At 40.0% G+C, this 23,643-nt stretch overlaps 1 long non-coding RNA gene and 1 pseudogene across 1 annotated transcript in view; both read right to left on the bottom strand.

Annotated features, from left to right (window-relative positions):
• The window catches only part of LOC147001682 (uncharacterized), a 143,879-nt gene that overhangs the window by 69,653 nt on the left and 50,583 nt on the right, over positions 1-23,643 (bottom strand). The gene's annotated exons all lie outside the window — the stretch shown is intronic.
• Positions 15,719-22,921, bottom strand: LOC147001684 (uncharacterized; annotated as a pseudogene).

Here is a 23,643-nt window from a genome sequence, read left to right as displayed (position 1 = left end):
GAAGACCTAGAAATGGACCTACACTCATATGATACTTGATCTTTGTCAAAGGAGCCAACACCATCCAGTGGATAAAAGACAGCATTTTCAACAATTGGTGTTTGTTCAACTGGCAGTCTTCATATAGAAGAATGCAAATTGATCTATTCTTATCTCCTTGTACAATGCTCAATTCCAAGTCACTCAAGGACCTCCACATAAAACAAGATACACTGAATCTAATACAAGAGAGAGCAGTAAAGAACTTCGAACACATTGGCACAGGGGAAATGTTCCTGTACAGGACACCAATGGCTCCTGCTGTAAGACAAAAAACATTGTCAAATGGTACCCCATAAAATTCAAAAGCTTTGTAAGTCAAAGGATACTGTCAATAGGACAAAATTGCACACACATATTGGGAAGACATCTGCACCAACCCTATGTCTGATAGAGGGCTAGTATCCTGCTGCAGACCCTCTGGGTCCCATGCCTGTGTGAAATGGTTCTCTAGAGTAGGTGGGCAAAGCTTAGGATGGAGTGACAAACAGTCATACACAGGAGAGGTTGTGCAGAATCTGAATGTAATTTTCTGGTCGAACTTAGACTAATTATATTACAGCGAATATCATAAATTGTAAAACATAGCAGATAGGGTACATAGAAGTTTTCCAGGTGCAAGAGGAGTGACTATAAAAAGAATTTATAGTAACCAGATAAATGTTTACATTAGAGATAAGCATCCCTCCAGATGTAAGAGGAGTGACTTCAAAAGGATGATGTTTACATTAGAGATTAGCATCTGCTTTGGATCAGCCCTGTGCCAGGCAAGAGTTTCACACTTTACTGTTAATTGGGCTGGGGGGGGGTATTAACTCTTGCCTGGCCTCAGGAATAAAGTAGTGTCAAGGACCTTGGAATTCTTAGGTCTTTTTAATTCTTATCTACGTCTGGAGAATTCCCATTTATCAGTATAGTATATTAACTTGCTGTTGGCATGGAATGTAGTCTGTAAAAAGAATTTCTATCTCAGTGAGAATTCCAATCTCTTTCTGCAGATAACTGAGCTAATGGCTAGTGCTTTATTGTTTTATTGCAGTGCTTAATTAGTTACTGAATAGTTTAAGCTCCTTGCTGCTATCTGGGAACTTAGAACACTGGGAAAGGCTTTAGCTATGTTAGAATTCAATCTTAAAAGTCATTACATTAAGGTAATACTAAATAGAGCACACGTGAATCCATACACTAGGCTAATTCGGGGATGGAAGATTGATTTTATGGTTTATAAAGATTTAGGGGAGAAAGTGCCAGACTCCAGGAAGAGAGTTTCCTTGAAACTCATTGCTTCATAGGTCAGCTTCCCAGGTTTCGCTATGTCAAACTGACTCAACCAAAGTACGTGGCAATATCCAAAATATATAAAGAACTCAAGAACTTACACTCCAGAGATCCTAATAACCCTATTAAAGAATGGGGTACAGAGCTAAACAGAAAATTCTCAACTGAGGAATCTTGAATGGCTGAGATGTACTTAAAGAAATGTTCAACATCTTTAGTCATCAGGGAAATGCAAATCCAAATGAACCTAAGATTCCACTTCACAGCACTCAGATGGGCCAAGAACAAAACTCAGCTGACAGGTGATTCTGTCAAAAATGTGAAGAAAGAAGAACATTCCTCCATTCATGCTGGGACAGCAAATTGGAAAAACCACTTTGGAGATCAATCTGGCAATTCCTGAGAAAGTTAGAAATAGTTCTACCTCAAATACAGTTATACCACCATGGTGCATATACCCAAAAGATTCTCCAATATATTAATAGAACACATGCACCACTATGTTCATAGCAACCATATTTAAAATGACCAGACACTGAAAACAACCCAGATGTCCCTCAACAGAGGAATGGATACAGAAAATATGGTACATTGTACAGAAGTACTACTCAGCTTTAAAAACATTACTTCATGAAATTCAAAGGCCAATGTTTGGAAGTTGAAATATCATCCTCAGTGTGATATCCTAGTCACAAAAGGACACACATGGTATGTAGTTATTGATAAGTGGAAATTGTTCAAAAAATGCATGGAATGCCCACGATACAACTAACAGACTATGGGAAACCGAAGAAGAAGGAAGATCACACCAAAGTGTGAATGCTACAGTTCTACTCAGAAGGGGGAAGAAAAGAATGTTTGGAAGTAGGAGGAGAGAAGGATCTGGGAGGGAGAGAAGAGTAGGAGGTAAAGGAGGTTCTGGTTCGGACATGGGAGGAGATGGGGAAGAAGTACAGAGGGAAAGTCATTTGAAATGAGGTCTGTAGCCATTGGGGAGGGGGAACTGTGTGTACCGACTATAAAGTCTCAGATGCCAGGGACCCAAGAGATTCCCAGAACCCAACATGAAGGACATTAGCCTAAATACCAAACAAAGAAGAAGTAGGAACTGTACAGACCATATTTATTGGATAAGCATGGCAATCTTTGAAGGGTGGGGCCACCCAACCATCTCAAAAGTATTAATCCAGAAATCCTTCTCTCAAAAGGAAATGAAGGGATAAAGAGAGGAGCAGAGCTTGAAGGAAAGGCCATCCAGAGACTGCCCCATCTTGGGATCCATTCCATCTGGAGACACCAAACCAAGTCACTATTGTTGATGTCAAGAAATCTGATGCTGTCAGGAGCCTGGTATATTCTCATTCTCTCTCTCTCTCTCTCTCTCTCTCTCTCTCTCTCTCTCTCTCTCTCTCTCTCTCTCTCTCTCTCTCTCTTTCTCCTTTTTTTCCCACAGGTGGAGGAACATTTTTGTTGCTTTTCCCTAAACACAGTATAACAACGATAGATAACATTCATATCAAGTTAGGATTATGGGTAATCAGAAGGTGATTCAGTATATCAGTATACAGCAATGGTTCTCAACCTTCCTAATGCTGCAAATCCTTTATGTACTTATTCAGGTTTTGGTGATACTCCCTCCGCCATACCATAAAATTATTCAATGCTACTTCATAACTGCAACTTTTGGTAGTTGGTGTCTCTTGAAATGCTATGCACGCAGCCAAACATGAGACCGAGCGAGGGAACACAGATTGTAAAGTTAGGACAAGGACTGAAGGAAGAGAAGGGGCTTGCAACCCCATAAGCAGAACAACAAAATCAATGAAACAGAGCCCCACAAAGCTCACATGCACAAAACCACCAAGCACATAGTACATGAGGGGATATCCAGAGTTCCAGCTGGATACGTAACAGAGAAATGCCTAATCTGGCATCAATGGGAGGGCATGCCCTTGGTCCTGTACAGGCATGATTATCCAGGGTTGGGCAATGCCAGGGCACTGAGGCAGGAGTGTGGGGAGGAGGGGGTATAGGAGCACCCTCATAAATAGAGGCAATGCTAGAAGTGGAGGGGATGGGGTTTTTGGAGGGGGAACTGAGAAGGAGGATAAAATTTGGACTGGAAATACATAACAAAATCAATAAAGAAAAAGTAAAAATAAAGTTATAAAAATCACAAATGTGGCAACCCTAGAAAAGGACAACCTACAAAAGAGATCAGGATCTACAGATGCAAGTCTCACCAACAGAACATAGAAAAGAGAATTGCAGGCAAAGGAAATACCACAGATGATATTACAAAGTCACTCAAAGAAAATACAAAGAGTAAAAAACTCCTAACTCAAAACATCTAGCAAATGCAGTACACAATAAAAAGAACAAAACTAAGAATAACAGAAAAAGAAGTAGGTGAGGGTTAACAGTTCAAAGACCCAGAAAACATCTTCAACAATATCATTTTTAAAAGTCCTTAACCTAAAGCTGAGATGGCCTTAAATTTACAAGAAACGTACAACACACCAAATCGATTGGATCAATACAGAAAATCATTCTGTCACATATTAGACAAAAGTATAAATGTACAGTATAAAGAAAGAAAATATTACAAGCTATAAGGGAAAAAACTCAAGTAACATACAAAGGAAGACCTATGGGAATTACATCAGACTTGTCACCAGAAATGAAAATATCTAGAAGATCTTGGAAAAATGTCTTGCAGAGACTCTAAGAGAACACAAAAGCCAGCCCTGGCTACTATACCCAGAAAACTCTTTATGACCACAGTTGGAGAAATTAAGATATTCTGCCACAAAAACAAATTCAAACAGTATCTTTCCACTAATCCAACACTACAGAGGATACTAGAAGCAAAATTCCAACAGAATGAGTGTGATTATACCCAAGAAAACACAACAAATGAATAATGTCACAAGAGCCCCAAAGAAAAGGAAAATCATGTTGTCTCCATTCCCTGCCATATTATCTCAACCTACATGGTCTGTTGGAAAAGCATCACCCCAACCCTCCACCACCAATAAGCAGGAGCATAGAATGAGGAGGATGGAGAATCACAAAAGGTTTCTCCAGAAGATCAAAAATGAGAGAGACGAACTCCAGGGAATCCTAGCCAATTACACTAACAAGGCTTTGAACAACAGGTAGTCATTATGCCCAGTTCTTTGCTGACTGTCTTGGGCCCTCTCTGTTAACCTCAGATTCCCTCATATCACAGGAGGCTAAAACACCAGGCTGTCCACACATCCAAATTCATTTTGCTGAATGGATTTTCGACACAGAACTTCAAGTTCAGATAGGAGTGAAATGGGACTCAGGCAGTTTGATTTCTCCAAAGGTAAATCAGAGCCTGTGGTATGAATTACAGTCTAGGCATAAGGGTTGAAGTGTGTGAGCCTTAATCATGCATTGTAAGAATCCTATGCAGGTATACGTTTTGGGGAGATGCAAAGTACACTGTGTTCATGGCCAATCATGTTTGCAGTTAAGCTGGAAGTAATTTGGGTTCAACTGGTCCTGTCAACAGCTGGAGGGGCCTGGTCCCACATATTGTCTCTCAGTATAACTGGATTGGCCATAGTTCATCACTGCTTTTATCAAATTTTATTCACTATACTCTCAGATAATGTGTGTTCATTTGGCATTCTGAATGTGTTTGATTATGGGGGAGGGAGTGTGTGTGTGTGTGTGTGTGTATGTTCCACTTAAGATCTGAAGACACAGGGAGCCTCACTTTGAGCAGCACAGCATATGAGCTCTGTGATCACTTTAGGTGCACACTGGAAATGTAGTCTCCTGTAGATTCTGATTATGTCCTTTGGGAATTTATGTAGCAACAGAAGCAAGGATTGACAATTCCTTGTCTACAAACAGATGTGTCATCGCAGACCTAAATCTTGGCTCACACTGAAAGAGCCTGAGCAGGTACTTGTCAGGACTGTTTTCTGTCAGTGTTGCTAGAGTTCTTTCCTAGAGCTTATATTCTGGAGCTCACTGGATCAACCAGGATGTGAGAAAAGCTTCTCTCAGGCTGAGTGTTGGTGTGAGAGATGTGAGGCTTCAAGAATGAAATTTCACTAACACTCTCAACCTAGTCTAAAAATTGTGCCCCCTAAGAAATGTTAGTGCCCAAGGGATGGATAGCAGAGACCAGCGTCTCACATTAAACATAAGCCTTCCATAGTCCTCATTCAACTGTTTCTCTACCATCCATTGTTATCTCCTCATAGTTTTCTACTCACTTATGATTTTTAGACAGAGAAAGCGACATATATCTATATCTATCAATCTATCTATCTATCTATCTATCTATCTATCTATCTATCTATCTAGAGAGAGAGACTATGTGTTTGTGTGTGGTATCTATCTATCTATCTATCTATCTATCTATCTATCTATCTATCTATCTATCTAGAGAGAGAGACTATGTGTTTGTGTGTGGTATCTATCTATCTATCTATCTATCTATCTATCTATCTATCTATCTATCTATCTATAGAGAGAGTATGTGTTTGTGTGTGGCATAAGCATATTTGTACCAATACATATATTGGTGGGTGTGTTGAAAGTCCAGTTATTTATGTAAGATTTTGTTCAGTTTTTCTTTTTTTGTTTTATTTATTTATTGATTGATTGATTGATTGATTGGGACAGCATCGTTTTGTTTGTTTTTTATTCAGTCTTTCTGTAACATATTCCCTAGAAACCAGGTCTGTCACTGAACCTGAGACTTCCTGTTTTGTTTAAGCTGTCTGACCAGCATCTTTGAATTTTCTGTCACCTCCCAGGCAGAAATCTTTGTATGGTTTGGTCTCAACTAATTGTTATGAGGTTCAATTGCTCATAGCTAGGAAGATCATGGTGCTATTTTCTATAATTTTATACAAACATTTTAGTGTTTTGGGGTTTTTTATTTGTTTGTTTTTGTAAGTGCCAATTCATTAACAAAGAGGAAGTCAATGCTGTCTACTTCAGGTGTCAGACACACAACTTGGCTCACTGTGCCTTCTCATGAGTTTTATCTCATCATGAAGGAAACTTCAGAAAGAAGCAGTAGGGAGGGGGTAGACTAGTGGTGGTCTTACCCAAGAAATCTGGGCTACATGTTACCCACAGTTGAATTTTTCAACAATTAATGTCTTACTAATCCAAGAGAAGCCATGTTGCCAACACTTAAAAGTGAATGAAAACATAGATAGTCCAGCCCACCTTTTCCGAATCTTACCATGTGACCTCAGATTCCCCTTCCCAGTCCTTCCCTCATTCATTACAACTTCCAGATCCTGAGTTTGGATGCCCACCCATGTGAGAAAAAACCGCAAAGCCGGCATGGTACCCTTGGAATATGAGTATGATATGGGGCACAAAAGGGGTGCTCAAAAACAGCTAGCTGAAGACATGAACAAAACGGGGCTCCAAGAATCTCGATGTTCCGATTGAAAGAACACTTAGGAACCTAAAACAACAGCCTATCATTCTAAGATGGGAGTGTGGGGCTCTTGGAGGTCAAGGGGCAGGAGTCCAGGCACCCCCTAGTCACAAAGATGGTTCCCTGACATTGGGCAAAAGCATTGGTGTTGGTTGAGGGACCACAGAAGCCAACTTACCTGGATTATCATGGCTCTCCATCCACTGGACCTCAGACTCCAGTGGCCCTGGGATCAAGCTTCTTCGTGAAGCTCCACTTCTGTGTCTGTCTTCTGCTGCAGGGCCTTCACAAAGCACTCTTTCTCTTGCCTGCCTCGTGGATGCTGGCAAGAATCACAGGAGATACTCAGACCCTGGGGTCAGGAGGTCAGGAGACCAGGCCAGATGTGACCTTCGTGGCCACTTCCAATCCAGACACACGCTCTTGTCCCCCTCCCAGTTGGTCACTGCTAGCTTTCCTTTCTAGGCAGAGGAGTTCCTGGACCCCTGACAGCAACCCCTTCCAGCTCTATGGTATGGAGAAGTGAATCAGGATGTCACTTCCGGAATTATCTAGGAACCAGGTCCTCCGATCTTCTCTATGGCAGCTATCTCAGAGCAGAGCTCCTCGGGCCTAATACACTCCTAGGACAGAAGGACAGTCTCCAGTTTTATTGTTTTCTAATTAAAGTCTTTAGTAATAAAAAGTTAAACATGTAAGCATTTTAAAAATAAAACTTAGACTCCTTTGCCTCATTGCACAGGGGTTTATCTACCCCTGGAATCTAATGAGTGACTTACTGGCTTCACCAAGTGGATTCATGGAATCCTATACTGCATCCCTTTGCTGACTTTATTTTGCTGAGTGTATTATAGACATGACTTTGCTTCTGTACAGATTCCCCCTCATTGTTTTGCAGAGTGCTGCATTTCAGAAAAATCAAGGCATGTTAAGTCACTAACCTCTTTTTGGCTGACATTACTAACATGTGTGTGTGTGTGTGTGTGTGTGTGTGTGTGTGTGTGCACGCGTGCGTACTCGTGGGCACACGCACAACTTTGTTTTTAAATTGGGTATTTTCTTTACTCACATTATCCCGTTTCCTGGTTTCCCATCATAAAAAAAAAAAAAAAAAAAAAAACCTCCCCAATTCCTTTTCCACTCCCCTTCTTACCTACCTACCCACTCCTGGTTCCTGGCCCTGGCATTATATGTCATGAACTGTAATCTGTTGATTGCAGCTACTGGATAATATCTATGGCTAACTGTTTTTGTTGGTGCTACCAGAGTCTTATGAGAAATTGCTAAGTTAGGTTTAGAGAGCAGAATATATTTCCACTTGGAGCTTGCTGGAGGATATTCTTGGAACCCTCTTTTAGAACCTTTAATCTTGTGTGGACCCACTTGTGTATGCAGAGGACCCATTTGTCTGTTTTATGTCATACTTGTAGAAGCAGCAAATATCTGCATGGAAAAAGTTCCTGACAAGGAAATCAGTACAGGCCCAGGCAGCACAAGTTGGGTTAATTTAAGAATCTATTACACAGCTCAGGTCCCAATACTTCCTCAGTTGTCAGGAAATGGGCTGTAATATAGCAGTGTTTTCATTGGTGTGTGTGTGTGTGTGTGTGTGTGTGTGTGTGTGTGTGTGTGTGTGTATGTGTATGTTTGTGTGTGTATGTGTTTTTGCCCAGGTGTTTGTGAGCATGTTTATGTGTCATATTTGTGTAATGATAGGTGCTTGTTGTAGGTGCTAGTATACAGTACTGTTCATTCATATTTTCTTTTATGTGTGTGTGCATGTATATGTGAAGGCAAGTATTCATGTGTCTCTGTACACATATGCATGTATTTTTTTATATATTCACATAGTCACTTTGTCAGCAAATATCTTAAACGATATAATAGAGGACAACTTAAAAGAGAAAAGTACTCTGTCAGTCCATTTTGCATTGGGGAAACAGCTTTTCATCATGCCTCTCCACCTAGATCACTAGAACAAATGGCACAATACAGAAGGAGAGGGAATTTGTAGGAAAAATTAACTCTAAATTGTTTGAAATAGACTTAACGGGTCACATTACTTTACATATACATAAATTATATAACACACATACACACACACACAGTCACCAGGAGAGACAGAGAGAGAGAGAGAGAGAGAGAGAGAGAGAGAGTTATGCTACTGGGATAAAAAGTCTTCCCCAAGAGCCATAGGCTATGAAATATAAAATCCCAATAGAAGGCATGGGAGACATCCTTTGGCTGTGTTTGTAAGGATACTCCAAGACACCCTTAATAAATTATAGACTATTGATTTTTGTGAGGCCAGTGAGCTAGGGGCTGAGAGAAGCAGGCCTGGAGTAAGAGGTAGTTGAGGCATGTCCAAACCCTGGAAATTTCATCCTCAGAGTGGCAGCAATAGAATACCTTTTAGAGTTTCAGAAGGTTCATCTGAAAAGGTGTAACTGTAAATCATGTTGCAAAAGAAAATTTCAGAGAATTCTACTGGTTTTAGTGTATAACTGCAGTCATTCATTTCTCCAAGTTGTAGGGTTGGACAAGGTCACTATAAGAAACAACTGTTTATGGACAATAAGAGCTTCTATCATTCTCCAAGCTGAGAACCTAAGAAACTTCACTATTTGCAGCTAATGTAAAATGTGTAGACTTGGGGATGAACAAAGCTTTAAGTTCATTAGGCTCAACAGCCATTTCAGAGAGAAGGGAGCAATACCATACTCATGTCTGTGCTGCTGTGTGTAGTACATGTCAGGAAAAGGGGGAGGGGAGCTATGTGCTTCCAGGACAAAGCATTAAGAACACTTAGGTTGCTAGAATTTGTATTCTATACTATATTGTTTATGTTATGTTATATTATATTTATGCTACAAAATTATTGTTGTACATCAAGAAGACATTCATCTTCTTAGGAGTTGAAAGACATGAACAGAGGTCAGATAATGTTCCAGGTCGGCAGGGGCAGTATATTTCCACACAGAGGTGTATGGGCTTCCCCTCTTGCTGAGGTTGCACCAGGCAGAGCTTCAGAGAAGGAAGAAGCACATCCAGAGCTGCTCAGCATTCAGGAGGAAATGTCTAAGACTGTAAATTAATACTTGTCCTCACCCAACACCAAGAATATTTAATGGAGTTGAGTTAAGTAAAGTTAAAAGACTTTGAGCAAAATCCTGTAACATGTGTCGACCTTGGTCTTACAAAGTCTAAACTACAAAGCCCCCAAAGAAACATGGCAATGATTGTCTTGATGGGCTATTACATCTGAAACTGCCTTTCTACCTTGCTTCACGGTTGACCACATGTTGTAATTCAGTGCTACTAAACTGCCCCTGTAGGTTTTGGTTTTGATTGCTTAGGGGATTAGAATTTTTGGTTACCTTGGTGTTGCAGATTTGATTTTTATTTTCTCTTTCTTTTTTCTGGTCACTATTTTGATATTTTGCTGAAGCCATATACACTGCATATACTGATACAGCTAAGTAGAGAGAGATTCTTTTTAAATCCATACTGAGTGAAATGTCTGCACTTTTATGAATTAAAAAACAAACAAACAAAAAAGAAAACAAGTTCAAATCCTACACTATCAAGCCCAGCGTTTTTAGCCAGGTATGGTGTCACACTCCTGGAGCTCCAGAATTCACAGGCAGAGATGGTTTTCTGTAAACTCCAGGCATCATGGTCTAAATCGAGAATTCCCAGACAGCCAGTCCTTCACAAGGGTATATTTTGGGGGGCATGGATGTCATATCCTACTCTGTGTATAAGCACTTCATGATAGAAAATGGATCTATGCTGTATCCTTTAGGTCATATATTTAGGTACCCCTAAAATAAGGTAAATGGCATTCACATGTTCCTGTAATAAGCATGCTGACCAAATTATGAGAGTCACAACTGTATTGCTCTAAAGCTTGTTATGAAATGAATATTCATTCGGGGTTCATAAGAAATCAGGAAACCCAGAGCTATCTGCCTCTCACTTCCTTGATATACAGCATTGGTGATAACTGTAAAGCAGAAATACTGACTTTCCAGAAAACTACCTCCTTCTACTCATGTTGAGATTTCCCAGACATGTTGAGACAAGGCTTTCTTTTTAGGTAATATTAGTGTGACTACACATTTGGAGCCTATTTGGGTTTTATTTGTTTGAATTTGGAACGTTGTCATTTTTTTTTAATTTATATGTATGTTTTGCCTGCTGCAACCCGCACCTGGTATCACAAAACCAGCAAAAAACAAGCAAGCCAGGCCTGCAGGGCAGGACCCTAGGGGTGCCCAGAGGGGACTCTAGAAATCCCCCCAGGACCACATCTGTGCACCAAATGCATGCAATTCCTGAAGAGGCCAGAAGAGGGCATGGTGTTCAACCCAGAGACTCATTAATAGGATTGTTAGCTGCCCTCTGGGTCCTCTGGTGGATAAACAAATGTTCTTAATGGAAGAGCCTTCTTTCCTGTCCCTACTCTACATTTCTTCTATGTCCTTCCAGATTGTGTGGTTTTTAATTGAACAAGATCATCCATAATCAAAGATAGAAGTTTATGGAGACCTATAGGTTCAGGTGCTTGAAGATGGAATGCTAATTTTCCTAGGTTACCTGGCACCCATCCAGAGCTCCTGTGGGTTCAAGATAATGCCATAAAATTGTCAAGGTTGGAGCAAATCTGTCTCCTCTCATGTAGGATAACACTGCAGACTAGGCATGAAATGCCTAATTGAAGAAATGCAGAATTGAGAAGTTCCTCAGTGAGTAGAAGTGGACGAAGGAATAAAAATTTAAGGCCAGCTAACCAATGTTGGGATGAAACTTCAAACTATCCTGAATGGATGGATCCTGAAATAGAGGTCACATGCCTATGGTGGAGAGCATGTCTGTGCAAGGCTAGGAAGGGAGAGCGATGGTTGATATAGATCTTAACCACACTAGATCTTAGAGTTTATTGAGGAAGTACTTTTTCCAGTGGATGCTTCATGCTTGTGAAGATCTCCTGGAACAGATCTCATTTCTGAGACTGTGAGTCAGAGACTTAATGAGTGAAGGAATTAATCCCCTGGATCCCCAAACTGGTGCTGTCAAACCAGGGCTTTTAAGCAGAAGTCTGAGAAGGATTGGGGGATGGGTTAAGTTGCTCACTGTCTTTGGACACCTTCTCTTTCTAAGCTGCCTCTGACACAGAAAGGGACACCTGTAAACACACAGGAAACCGATCATTATCACGTGATGCAGCTCTTCTTGTCCATCTTTCAATTCTCTGGTGGGTCCTGAGCCTTATTTAATTGTAGGTCTTCAGTGTAGTGCTTGACTGTCTTGGTAGATGTCAGGTAGCTTAACCTGATATCTACTAATGCTATTTGTGCAGGTAGATAACAGCTTGACATCAGTCTTTAAAGGACTAAATTCTCCCGAGTATGCAGTGTGAAGTGAGACACTTCCTTTTCTCTTTCAGATAGATATTCCTAGTCTTGAAAGCATTCTCTCAGCCACTCTCAAGGACCAATCTTGTAGCAGCCAAACTGACTATGGTGTCTCAAATTGCTACTTGCCTTGTAGCTGTTGTAGCAGATGAATGAAGTTACAGGCCTGGAATGTAACTCAGGGAGCATGGACATTATTAGGTTCAATCATAGCACTGGGAGGTCAAAGAGAAGAAAAAATTACCCCATCTCATCCAGACTTGTTGGAGACAAAAAAAAAAAAAAAAAAAAAAAAAACTGTGAGGCTCCATTGAAGTTTTAAAGCCTGCCACCCTCCTCATAGATCCCTCCCAGACTCCATTTATTGCCCTTAATTGAGTAGATATATTCTCTGGGGAAAGTTTTCATAGTTGCGGTATAACCCCGAATGTAAATATGAATACATAGATTCTTAAGCTCTGTGTCTGTGGTGACTGGCTGATGAGATGGCTCAGTGGATAATGGTAATGCAACCAAGCATAGAGACCTGAGTACCTTCCCTGTGACCCACATGATAGGAGAGAAAAAACTCCATATTTTGTCCTCTGGCTTTTATGTAGGTGGGGGTGCCAAGTCTTAGCCCACAGCAGCTCAAGTTTCCCACTGCTCACTTACTGAGAACTCTCCATCAGATACACACATGTAATTATATGACTCTGTGCTCCATTTGAGAGATTCAGTACTTCTTTATTTTTACTTTTGTTGCCCAGAGTTAGAAAAACCAAGGAGGCCAGCTGTGGCTGTAGGTCTCTGCATATTTACATTTAAATGGTGATAGAGAGAGCATGCAATTAGAGCATGCACTGCCCACAACAGGTCTCAATGGAAACCTCTCAGGAGCCTGCAGCAGCTACTTGTAAAAAAGGATGGTGTCTGTGTTCTTGAGAAGCAGGAGATACCTTCCTCCTGGGTACCTGCCATTTGAAATAAGGGACTGCCTGATGTAGGCTGTGATAGAAACATTTCAATAGCCTGTGGAAGCTCTTCATACTAAAACGTGATTCCCGTTATCTTAACCTTAGCCCTGTACAATCACTGTATAGAATTCATTGTGCATGACTGCTTTGCAGCTGTCCTTGATGTGTATAATTATTCTATTATATCTGAATTTCCTATTTCTTTCTTCTTCTGCTTTGGTGTAGTCTGTGAAACTCGATGTTTCTTGATGTAATGATTCTTAAACTATGAAAAATTGAGATATAAGGGGCTCAGAAAAGCACACTTCAAAATGTCCCAGGTGTATGCTGTGTGTTCTCATCTTGGAAACTATGTAATAACTGTGTAATGATAGTTCCAGATTAATTCATGACTTTTAAAGAAAGTTTGAATAAATTATTAGAAAATGAAATAGGACCCGAGAAATATAAAAGTTATTGATGTTCTGAAATTAGTTTCACACAACATTTGAGAGTAGTCCTGAATAATAAAGTATAGATTATGTCATGTGCTGTATGCCAGTCAAACTAAGTCAAAACACTGGGATTCTTTTATGAGAGTTATTGTGTGCAATGTACAGAATCAGAAAGCTAGCAGAAGTACTGAGTTAAGGGTTAAGCACCTCTGACCCATTCAGTGCTTTGGTAGAGGCTTTCCCATCAGAGCCCTACCCTGCAAAGCAGAGGATGAATCTCCAGTACACACCAGCTACTCAATTGAATGCCTTGTTTCCTTTTGTAAAGAAATGGAGGAGGCCATTCAGACACCATCTGGGAAGGCTCTATCTCATTTTCAGAGCCACTACAATTGCAAGATTTTATCTTGGCTCCAGCTCCATTGTCTTATGCCAGTATTCTCTGCATTGCCCGCTTTCCAGTGGTAGTGTCAGTGATGGGCTCTGCACTATGATTTGTCCCTGTTACCTGGTGTTACTGTTCCCCAAATCTGCTTCTCTGATCCAAAGAGAAACTTCAAATCACATTCTAAACTGCTTTGGCTCTGAAAGGAGATGGGTGCTTCTACTTTTTTTACAACAAAGTAAACATATCTCAAGAAACAGTTTCTATATGTATGATACATTCCACTAATATAGCACACAAGGAATGACAAAAGTGCATATCAGGGGATGGAGAGATAGCTCTTCATTTGAGAATATGTTTCTCAAAAGACCCACATGGCATCTAACAGTCCTCTGTCATTTTAGTTCCAGGTGAAACCCCATAACTTCTTCTGGCCTTTGGGAAATGGCATGCAAGTGTTGCACAGACCTACAGAAGGCAAAACATGCATAAATATAAAATAAATCAAAATAACAAACAGAATCATCACGGGGAGGGGGGAAGAAAACAGAGGGAGAAAACTCATAGATCATATGGGCCTGGATTTTGTCTCAGCTTTTAAAAACATCTGGATACTGAATACTGAACTCTACACTGTGCTTGTGTTAAAACCCCTAAAAGGAACCAAATGTATTGTCAAGCACAAAATTCACTCTCATAATCAAGAAAAACAACAAAATCACCAAAAAATTCCCTATCTCAAAAGGTCCTAAAATTGAATCTCTCTAGTAGTAGTTACCACTGATAGAACATTTGAAGGAAAGCAGAAGCATACATGTCTGTATTTTCTGGCAGCTTTTATATTCCCTTAGAATATATTTTTATTTCCTGAAAGACATTTCAGAAATACTGATATATTTCCCATTAATTTGTTCAACACTATCATCCACAGCATTTTAGCAGCAGCTAAATATTTGACATGCAAGGATACAATATGGGTAATTTTTCCATCATGACATCGGTATCCACAGTTGGACACACTATCCACACTGAATGTAAAATCAATCACTTTTGTAGCTCAGTCTGACTGAGAAGTCATTATGGAACCCAGGCCCCTTAACGAGATCCATTTGTGTCTGATAGGTGTGGGATTTCAGTAGGGTGATACCACACTTGGATAAAGAAGTTTCTTATGAGTGAAGAGTTGGAGATCACTGTTTTAATCTTAAGAATACATCCAATTTATTCAATAGTAACTAAAAGTGGGCAGTCAATATGTACAGTGTATAGCCTTATCAAAATATTAAATCAATTACAAAACAAAACAACAGCAAAGAAACAAACAAAAAACTTCTAATGAAATGAAAGAAAACCAAAGAACAAAAGTAATCAAAGCTCAAACCAAAATCCCAAAACAAGAATTGTGCTAAACAGCCTTCTTTTACTGTTATTTTATAGCAAACACTGACAGCAAATGACTGTCCTTGGCAACATAGTAGAAAATGAGTTACTTCTTGTAACAATCTTTACAAGAGAATCTTTAGTAGGTCTCCTTTTTTGGAGTGTGGGTTTGAAGAATATGGACACCCAAGACTTAGCAGAATACATGTTACCAACTTTGGCTCAAATCTTTACAATTTTGTAGAATGATTTTGTAATTTTCCTGGATGACCTATCAGGACAAGGTAAATTTACACTCTCAGAACCTCCTGCTTGCCTAGCAGCTCTTGATCTGTCTCAGCACATGTCTGAATCCCTCTACATGTTCACTCCTGCTGAGCCAGAGCCCAGATGAAATTAAGGGCTATTCATTGCAATGAAACAAAAATAAAGGAAGAAAATGCAGCAGATGATAGCTATGATTACTGGGGATGAGATGAAATATTTGGTTTGCACATGCAGAGCTTCCCCTATAGAAGATCTCTTCAAAGGAGGCCTTGTCCTGGTCTGTTCCATGTTCCAGTTTCTGCTGGAGTATTTCACACCTAGGGAAGGAAGGAACAACGGCCCAGTAAGTGTTTTTCAATTCAGCTCTACGTCTCACACTAGATCTATTAAGCTGGACCATCTGTTACAACTTATCATCTGCTGAGGTCATTGCCTGCATCCCCAAGTGTCACAGAGCACTTGGGCTTGTAATTATTTCTCAGCTTTTAAAAACAGCTAGAAACTGAGCTGTGAAATACACACTATACTGGAGTTTAAAAAAAAACCTATATTACTCCAATAGTCCATGTATAATATATAGAATAATAACATTGTAGCAATCTCTGAATCTGAGTTCAAGAGAGATGTGATCAACCTAGAAAACCATGTAGATGCCTTATGGGGAACCTGCCTAGAATTGAAGTGAAGGTTATGATTATTTCTCTAGTGCAGGATCCTGACAGGGTACCACTCATCAACCCCTATATCTGGAAATAACTAGTGAAAATATATCACATGAAGTCCACAGGCACTGCATGGGTCCTAAAATCAGAAAGAATGTGCTAACTGAAAATATTCCCAAGGCTAGGAACTGAATTTTAAAACTGATGGCCATGAAGGAACATAACAACACACCTGTACATCTAAGACTGTGGTAGAGCACTCTGTCAAATATGCAATTTATTTGTATTCACATAACACTAATACCTTATACTTCAGCAAACTGTTTAGTTTCCACAGTTAATGCTATTATAAAAATCTCCCAGGATATTTTGGAGACATAAAAAACAAATCTTATATGGGATAGATACATAGTGGGCAAAGCATATAGACAGCTCAGTCAGTGATATGCTTTCCCCTCATGAACCAGACTCAGAATCAGGGATCTTGGCATATTATTCAATCTGTCTTAGCAAGTTCCAAAGGCTGTGTAGGGTAGGCTTCTCTGCCAGCAAAGGATCACGTGTTGGTGGTGGACTAGCCTCACCTTCATTGTTTCAGCCTTTTCCCAAAGTAAACAGTTCCTTCCATTAGAGGCTCCCTTGATCATTGTCTTTATGTCCAAAGGTATGATCCCAGAAAAATAGGAAGTCACTATAAGTAGTATCCAATGGATCAATTTTCTTCAAATAATATGACTGTGTCAGGGATATTTTGAGTAAAATGAGACTAACTAGTTGAAGGTCAAATACTTGCATGGATTATCTAACACTGAGCAATAGTTCATGAAAGGGCTGCATCACATAGTACAATTTCACTCTTTAGCTGATGGACATCAGGATATCATCTTCTTCTGGACTACCCTGAGGATCATTACAGACCTCATGTGTCCTAGAGACTCTGTGGATATCTACTCTTGTTCTGGAATCTCTGGATCCAAGGAGACTTCTTTTCTACTTTTTGAACCTTGCTTCTCATACACCTACCTGATTTTATATTACCAGACCTGTCTGAAGGTCCTAATTTCTCCCAACCCCCAATTAGGCTGACTCTAACTCTGAGAAAATGATTTTGAATAACAGCAATTGCAGAATGTTACACAAATAACATAGTGTGAGTTCTTTAGATTATCATTATTATTATTATTATTATCAAGGGGCTCCTGAAACAGCCCTGTTTTGCACCACAACTATGGGAATTGTGCTGGATACAGGTACAACTACAAGCAACACAATCTCTCAATGATTAGAATCCAAATGAAATTATAAGGCTAAGTTTTACTGAGTAGAGGAAGCTGGAAAGGCAATGGTAGCAAGCAGTGAGGAAAGAATCTGGAATGCTGAAAAGACACAGTGAGCCACCTGACATTACAGTGGGCCTTCATAATTCTTTCAGAGCAGAAAAGGGACATAACATGGATTTTATATAATAATGTCCTCCTCGACTCTATGTACCATATACAGATGATTTTCTCCAAAAGTTTTCAATGAGGATCAGTAACATGGCCCCTAGCCAGTAGAAAGTATGACTATATATGAGCTTTTGTGTCCCTTTTTATTTCACTTGGGAGCTAGGTAGAGTTGCATACTAAATGGACTGCTGTATTTGATTTTTCATGGGTGCAATCTGAAATCTCAGGGGCTTTACTCATCATGCTTGGTCGCTCAAGACGGACACGGTTGCAAGTCTACCCAAACAGACACACAAACAGAAACACAGTTGTATATATCCATACCACAAACACTTACAAAGGCATTTTGCATTATACAAACACACAACTTAGAATAAACACACTGAGTCACAGCTGGTACACACACACACACACACACAAACACACCCCAACACACACACCACATAGCACAAAAAGACTGAAACAAAAACACATACATCAATGAAATTCTTGCTCTTATCTAGCATATTTTTGTTGTATGAGCATGTAGTGGGACCTATGATGTGTACAAGGGTTTTAGACTCAAGGGGGCTTTGCAGCTCTGACCTGTACTTATCTCCTCTTTAGAAACTTTTTCTATGCAAATACTTGCTGGTTCTACAAGGACATTAAAATCTCTACACAGATATCCTGGACAACGTAGCACTAAATTGCCAAGAAAGAGCTTTCTACCTATAGCCTCCAGTAAGCCCCATTGTGACTCATCACAGTCCCCTCACTAAACCTACACTGAGTCCTTTTTAGCATCCAAGGAAGACTGTGACTTTTGGTCATTACTCAGGAAGTTTACAACACCTTACTTATTATATGATATTAAATCATTCTCAAAATCAGTCAGGAGAAATCTAGTTAAATGACCTGCTGTGACATATCTGAAATGCAGCACTCTACACAACTCTGAGAATCTATCCTGAAACAGAGCCATGCCCAAAATATAGTTAGCAAAACAATGTCAGCAGAATGATGTCCTGTAGGCTTCTATGTATGCCCATGGTTAAGCCAATAAGACAAGCCAGAATCTCCCAGGCAATAACTCTAAGCAGGAAAAATGAAAAAATCTAATACTTAGTTTAAAAATAGTAGTATTGTTTAATGATTTGTTGGTTTAAATAAGAGACAGATGTCCACCTGGTAGTGGACAGGAGATGAAAAGTCTACTGGACATCGAACAACAGGAAGTATCAGGTTTATTGAGAGACCTAGGCCCAAAGAAATAAGTTAAGAATGACTACACAAAATCAGATGTCCTTAACTGGCCTTACAAAATACCCACAAAGGTACAGATTGGCATAAGCACCCATAAACACACATACACAAACACACACACACATAAAAACATAAGGGAGCAAAAAACAATGAAGAATCTATCATGCTAGATGAACAAATATTTTAGACTATGCAGAGCAGATATTTAAACTGAGAATTTCAACTCTAGTATTCTTACTAGAGAAATAGAAATCCCTATAAAACATTCTTGGTCATATGAGGGGTATATATGGAGAAATTTTTACATGAAGCCTCAAAACTCTCACACCAACTGAGATTTTGAGAAGCCTTTCCTACATCCCTGCTCATTCAGCCAGCTCCAGACCACAAGGCCCAGGAAGGAAAACTCCAACAGCACTCAAAGAAAATAGGACTGACATGCTGCTACTCAGGTTCACTCAGTGTGAATCAAGATCTATAGGGGAAAAGGTTGGGGTGGGGGACAAAAACTTCCAAAAGGCAACAATGAAATCCACTTATTTGTCAGTTCCACTAAGCTATCATTCCTGCAATCTATGTCCTACCTAGAAACCTACCTGATGCCCATAAAGCAAATGAGCTTCAGGACTTTACTTCTTCCTTCAAAGCTCTCCACTGATCTGAAGAAGGACTCCAGCACAGCACCCTTCAAACTTAATATCATGTAGAGTTGTGATGTGTAATCAACTAATCTCCCCTAGTGAACTGCAGATTATAGCAGGGCAGAAAAATTTGCTTGCTAAACATATAGTTTCTTGAAAAAGGCTACCTCCAGAGAAAGCCTTGTAGATGATCACCTAAATAAACACTTGGAGGAGACACAGGGGAGTGCCTGGATAAGTTGGTGGATGTTTCATTGGATTGTCTATGTTTATGGTTAGCCATGAGGGCAATCTGCCTCTGATACACATCACCCTACCTGCTACTGCTTAGCACTTGGGATGTATGTTCTTGGAGGTCTCATCACAGAACCTCTTTTCTTCACCATAGGATGCTTTCTGGTCAGCCTGCTCTACCAGCAGCTTTCTGTTCTCATTCAGCAACATCCTTACTTTTTCCTTCAATTGATTGCATTCTTTCAGGAGGTAGGTGTGCTTGAAGCTGAATAAAAAACAAACAAACAAACAAACAAACAAACAAAAAAGGTGATTCCCAGCAAGCTTCTATTTGCATGCCACTCCACCAAGTACTATAATCTCTGCAAGTCCCAGATCCCCAGAGAGCCTCAGACTAGAGTCCACAGTATACCCATCAGTCCAAAATAGAGGCAGGTCAAATCCAGGGACCAGCCACATGCCACAAGAATCAAAGGACTTCTGAAAACCCTGACACTAAGAGTGCCCCATGTACATCACAGAGGAGGAAATGTACCTCATGTTTGCTTATATGTCTGTGGTACCAGAAAACCATCAGCAGGAAGAGTGCAAATCCCCTCTGAGGGAGGAGAGGAGACCCAAAAGGTATAAACTCTTTCGATTTTTGTCATGGATCCCAGATCTTTTAATCTGCTGTCAGAACCCTAGAGGTCAGGGTTGCTTGAGATTCCCAGCATGGTGGAAATTGGTTCTATACAGAGGATCCTGAATTTGGAAGAATAAAGACTGACTGTCTTGGACAATCTTCACACTTAGGAAAAATGAGTTCAAGAGGTACAAATCCAAGACCCTTGCCTCAAGGGAGGGCTCCTATTAAGAAACAGATAGTATAGAACTAGAGCTCTTACTTTTGTTCAAAGTCCTGGAAGTCCACAAGCATTCCCTGCCTAGTTCAGGGTCTCAGCTGTGTCTGGGACTCACCTGTAGGAATCTTTATCTTCTATGAATTCCTTGTACATCTCAATGGTATCACTTATTGACTGTGTCATTTTTTCCATATCTAACATTGTCTTCTCATGTTGTGATTTAATGATGGTGAATTCAATGTTCATCCTGTGGTAGAGCATGGCCCAAAGAGTAAATAATCCTCTGAACTAAAGCAATCAGGTATCATGTGCAAAAAGGCTGTATCTGGACTACCCAAGCCAATTGTATGCCACATCATTGCTCCTTCAAAGTGGGTCCTATTGGTACTGATTAAATATCTTGTGCAGAGGACAGCAGAGCCAGGCGACCAAATGGAGATGGCTGACCTTCAAGAGCTTCTTTTGTGAGCCTGAAAGAATATACTAGTTCTGTGAGATGTTTCTACTAGACTGAGCCACAGGCTTTGGTCCTTAGATATAAGGATTTTTCTCCTCTTAGTTTTAAGGCAGGGATAATCCTTTGATCCAATTGCTAAATGAATTCTCAGAGGACATAACTAGTATTTACAAAGAAAAAGGCTTTATAACACCTCCTACCCCAGGAGATTCCTTGTGATACCAAGGTAAACACAGGGAACAAAGTACCCTGATGATCAACTTGGGCCTCTAAGGACTCAACACTACCATGCACTACAAACTGTGCATCACACAAATCCTCAGATCCCATCAAAGGTCTCAGAACCCCAGATCCTGGACAAAACACAAACAACTAACTTCACACACACACACACACACACACACACACACATGCACACACACAAGTTAAAACGCCAAATAAATCCAGGTAGGTTCCACAGTCTGAGAGTACAATGAACAAAATTATATTAAAGCAATAATGGCCTGCAGACATTGCATTCTTACACAGTAAGGCAGCAATTGTGACCAGTTGTTAACAAAACCAATCAGACTCCAAGCACAGCAAGGGCAAGTACAAAAGAGGATGACCATAGAACACACAGCTCTTATCCAACAATTTAACAACTGTCAAGACTTCTTATAATGAATGTGAGAGATGACACACTCCATTATGAGAGAAAATGTGGGTTAACAGAGAGGGCACAATACAGTCAACAGGATACAGGGCATAATTTTACCTGTAGTTCAAATCAGTATTCATGTCAATGTCCAAGATTCGAAAAAGTTCTAATCTCTCAGCATTTATCTTCCTGATATAAAATTTCATATCTTCTACTTTATTCATATTCTTCATATGATTAGTGATGTTGCAATTTTGGGGTGATGTTTTCCCAGCAGACACTGAAGATAGATAAACACAAATGCATTTGCATAGTTGATGGCCCAGGGCAGGGGAGACCATTCTGAGTCCCAAAGAGAAGGTTGAGGAAGAGAAAAGCTAGAGACAGGATTAATCACTGAAAAAGCAGAAAGGCTATATTTGAGCTGGTCTGCTAAGTTATATTCCTCTTCCCAACCACCACTGTTGGTCACAACTAACACACACTATTTATTATATTACCCCTTGCCCTGAAATCCATAAGCTGCCTCACACATAAAGATTTGGGGAACAATTTCAGCTCATGTCATATGTTATGCCAAGAAAACCATCAATACCTAGTCATGTGTGTTCAAACTCAAAGTGGCTGAGACATCAACAAATGACCAGATTAGAATCCTCCTCTGTTCTCTGCATCAGAGACTCATGTATCCTACAATAATTTAGAAGATGAAGTGCTTCAACTCCCTACCAATAAGGGACACATTGTTATTCTCATAGTGCCTTCTCAGGGCATTCTTTGACACTCTAAATGAAATTAAATGGCTCCTAGAAAAGAAGCTGCAGGATTGTCAATTCCTGGCTCTGTCAAATGAATTTTCAGAAATTTTAGTCTCTTGGTCTGTCATTAAGAAAGTCCAAGGCTCCAGCTCTTAATATCTACTCAGGGAAGGCTCAGCTCAAGCCAACCTGTTCCAGAATTTCCCAAACTCTGCCCAAGACTCACTGTGCCTTCCCCAGAATGATTTCCTTCTTCTGTTTTTACAAGAAAGGATGCCAGATTCCTTCTGTCTTGGTCTGGTCTCTCCTTGATCACCATTCTCCTTGTGAAATTGCCTGCGCAGCCAGGAAAACATGCCTGATTGAAAACCCAAAAGGCACTGAAGGAATATCCCACAGTCAGTTGCTGTAGCCACAACACAGGTGACATCACAGAAGATTCTAGTTCTATCCTAGATACAAGAGATTGTCCAAGGAAGGCATTACTGATGATGTCACTGGGAAAGGCTAAGGCCTATTTGATAACTAGATCTCCCCAAATTTACCAGTTTCTGTTGTGCATTTCCTAGAGCCTCTCATGTGACCTGGCAAATACCCTATTGCAACCTCTCTTTCTAAATTCAGAGATTTTTCATATGCTTCATTAGAAGACAAGTGCTTTCGATGGGAAGCATTGGTTAGGACCCTGATATGCAGAAGAGATTTTTGTTAGCATCCAAATCTCTAGGGATGGTGAAGAGATATTTCTCAATAATAAATATACTATCTGAGTGAATTCATGTGACATACAGTCTAATTCCCCAGGTTTTCCCTGTTTCACAAAGGCCAATATCTTTCTCCTATACCTTTAATTGTATAAAATCTGGATAATATCTTGTTACTGTGCATATCTTGATACTTGGTATTGTTCCTATATACATATCCATGTGTTTCAAAAAATCTCCCATTTATAATCCCATCTTTTGCAAGGAAAACGCCCTTTTCTTTGGAACATAGGGGCTCAGCGACAGGACAAATATAAAGTGGTAAACTTTCTGTCCCATCTTCAAATTATTAACTTGCACACCCTCCCTTTCTAAAATACAACCAGACAATTAAAGTGGACATCATTGAG

This window comes from Mus caroli, unplaced genomic scaffold (assembly GCF_978045245.1).
Source record: "Mus caroli unplaced genomic scaffold, Mus_caroli_1 scaffold_12, whole genome shotgun sequence".
NCBI lineage: Eukaryota > Metazoa > Chordata > Mammalia > Rodentia > Muridae > Mus > Mus caroli.
The sequence above is the reverse complement of the archived record's forward strand: the minus strand, read 5'-3'. Positions and strand labels throughout refer to the sequence as shown.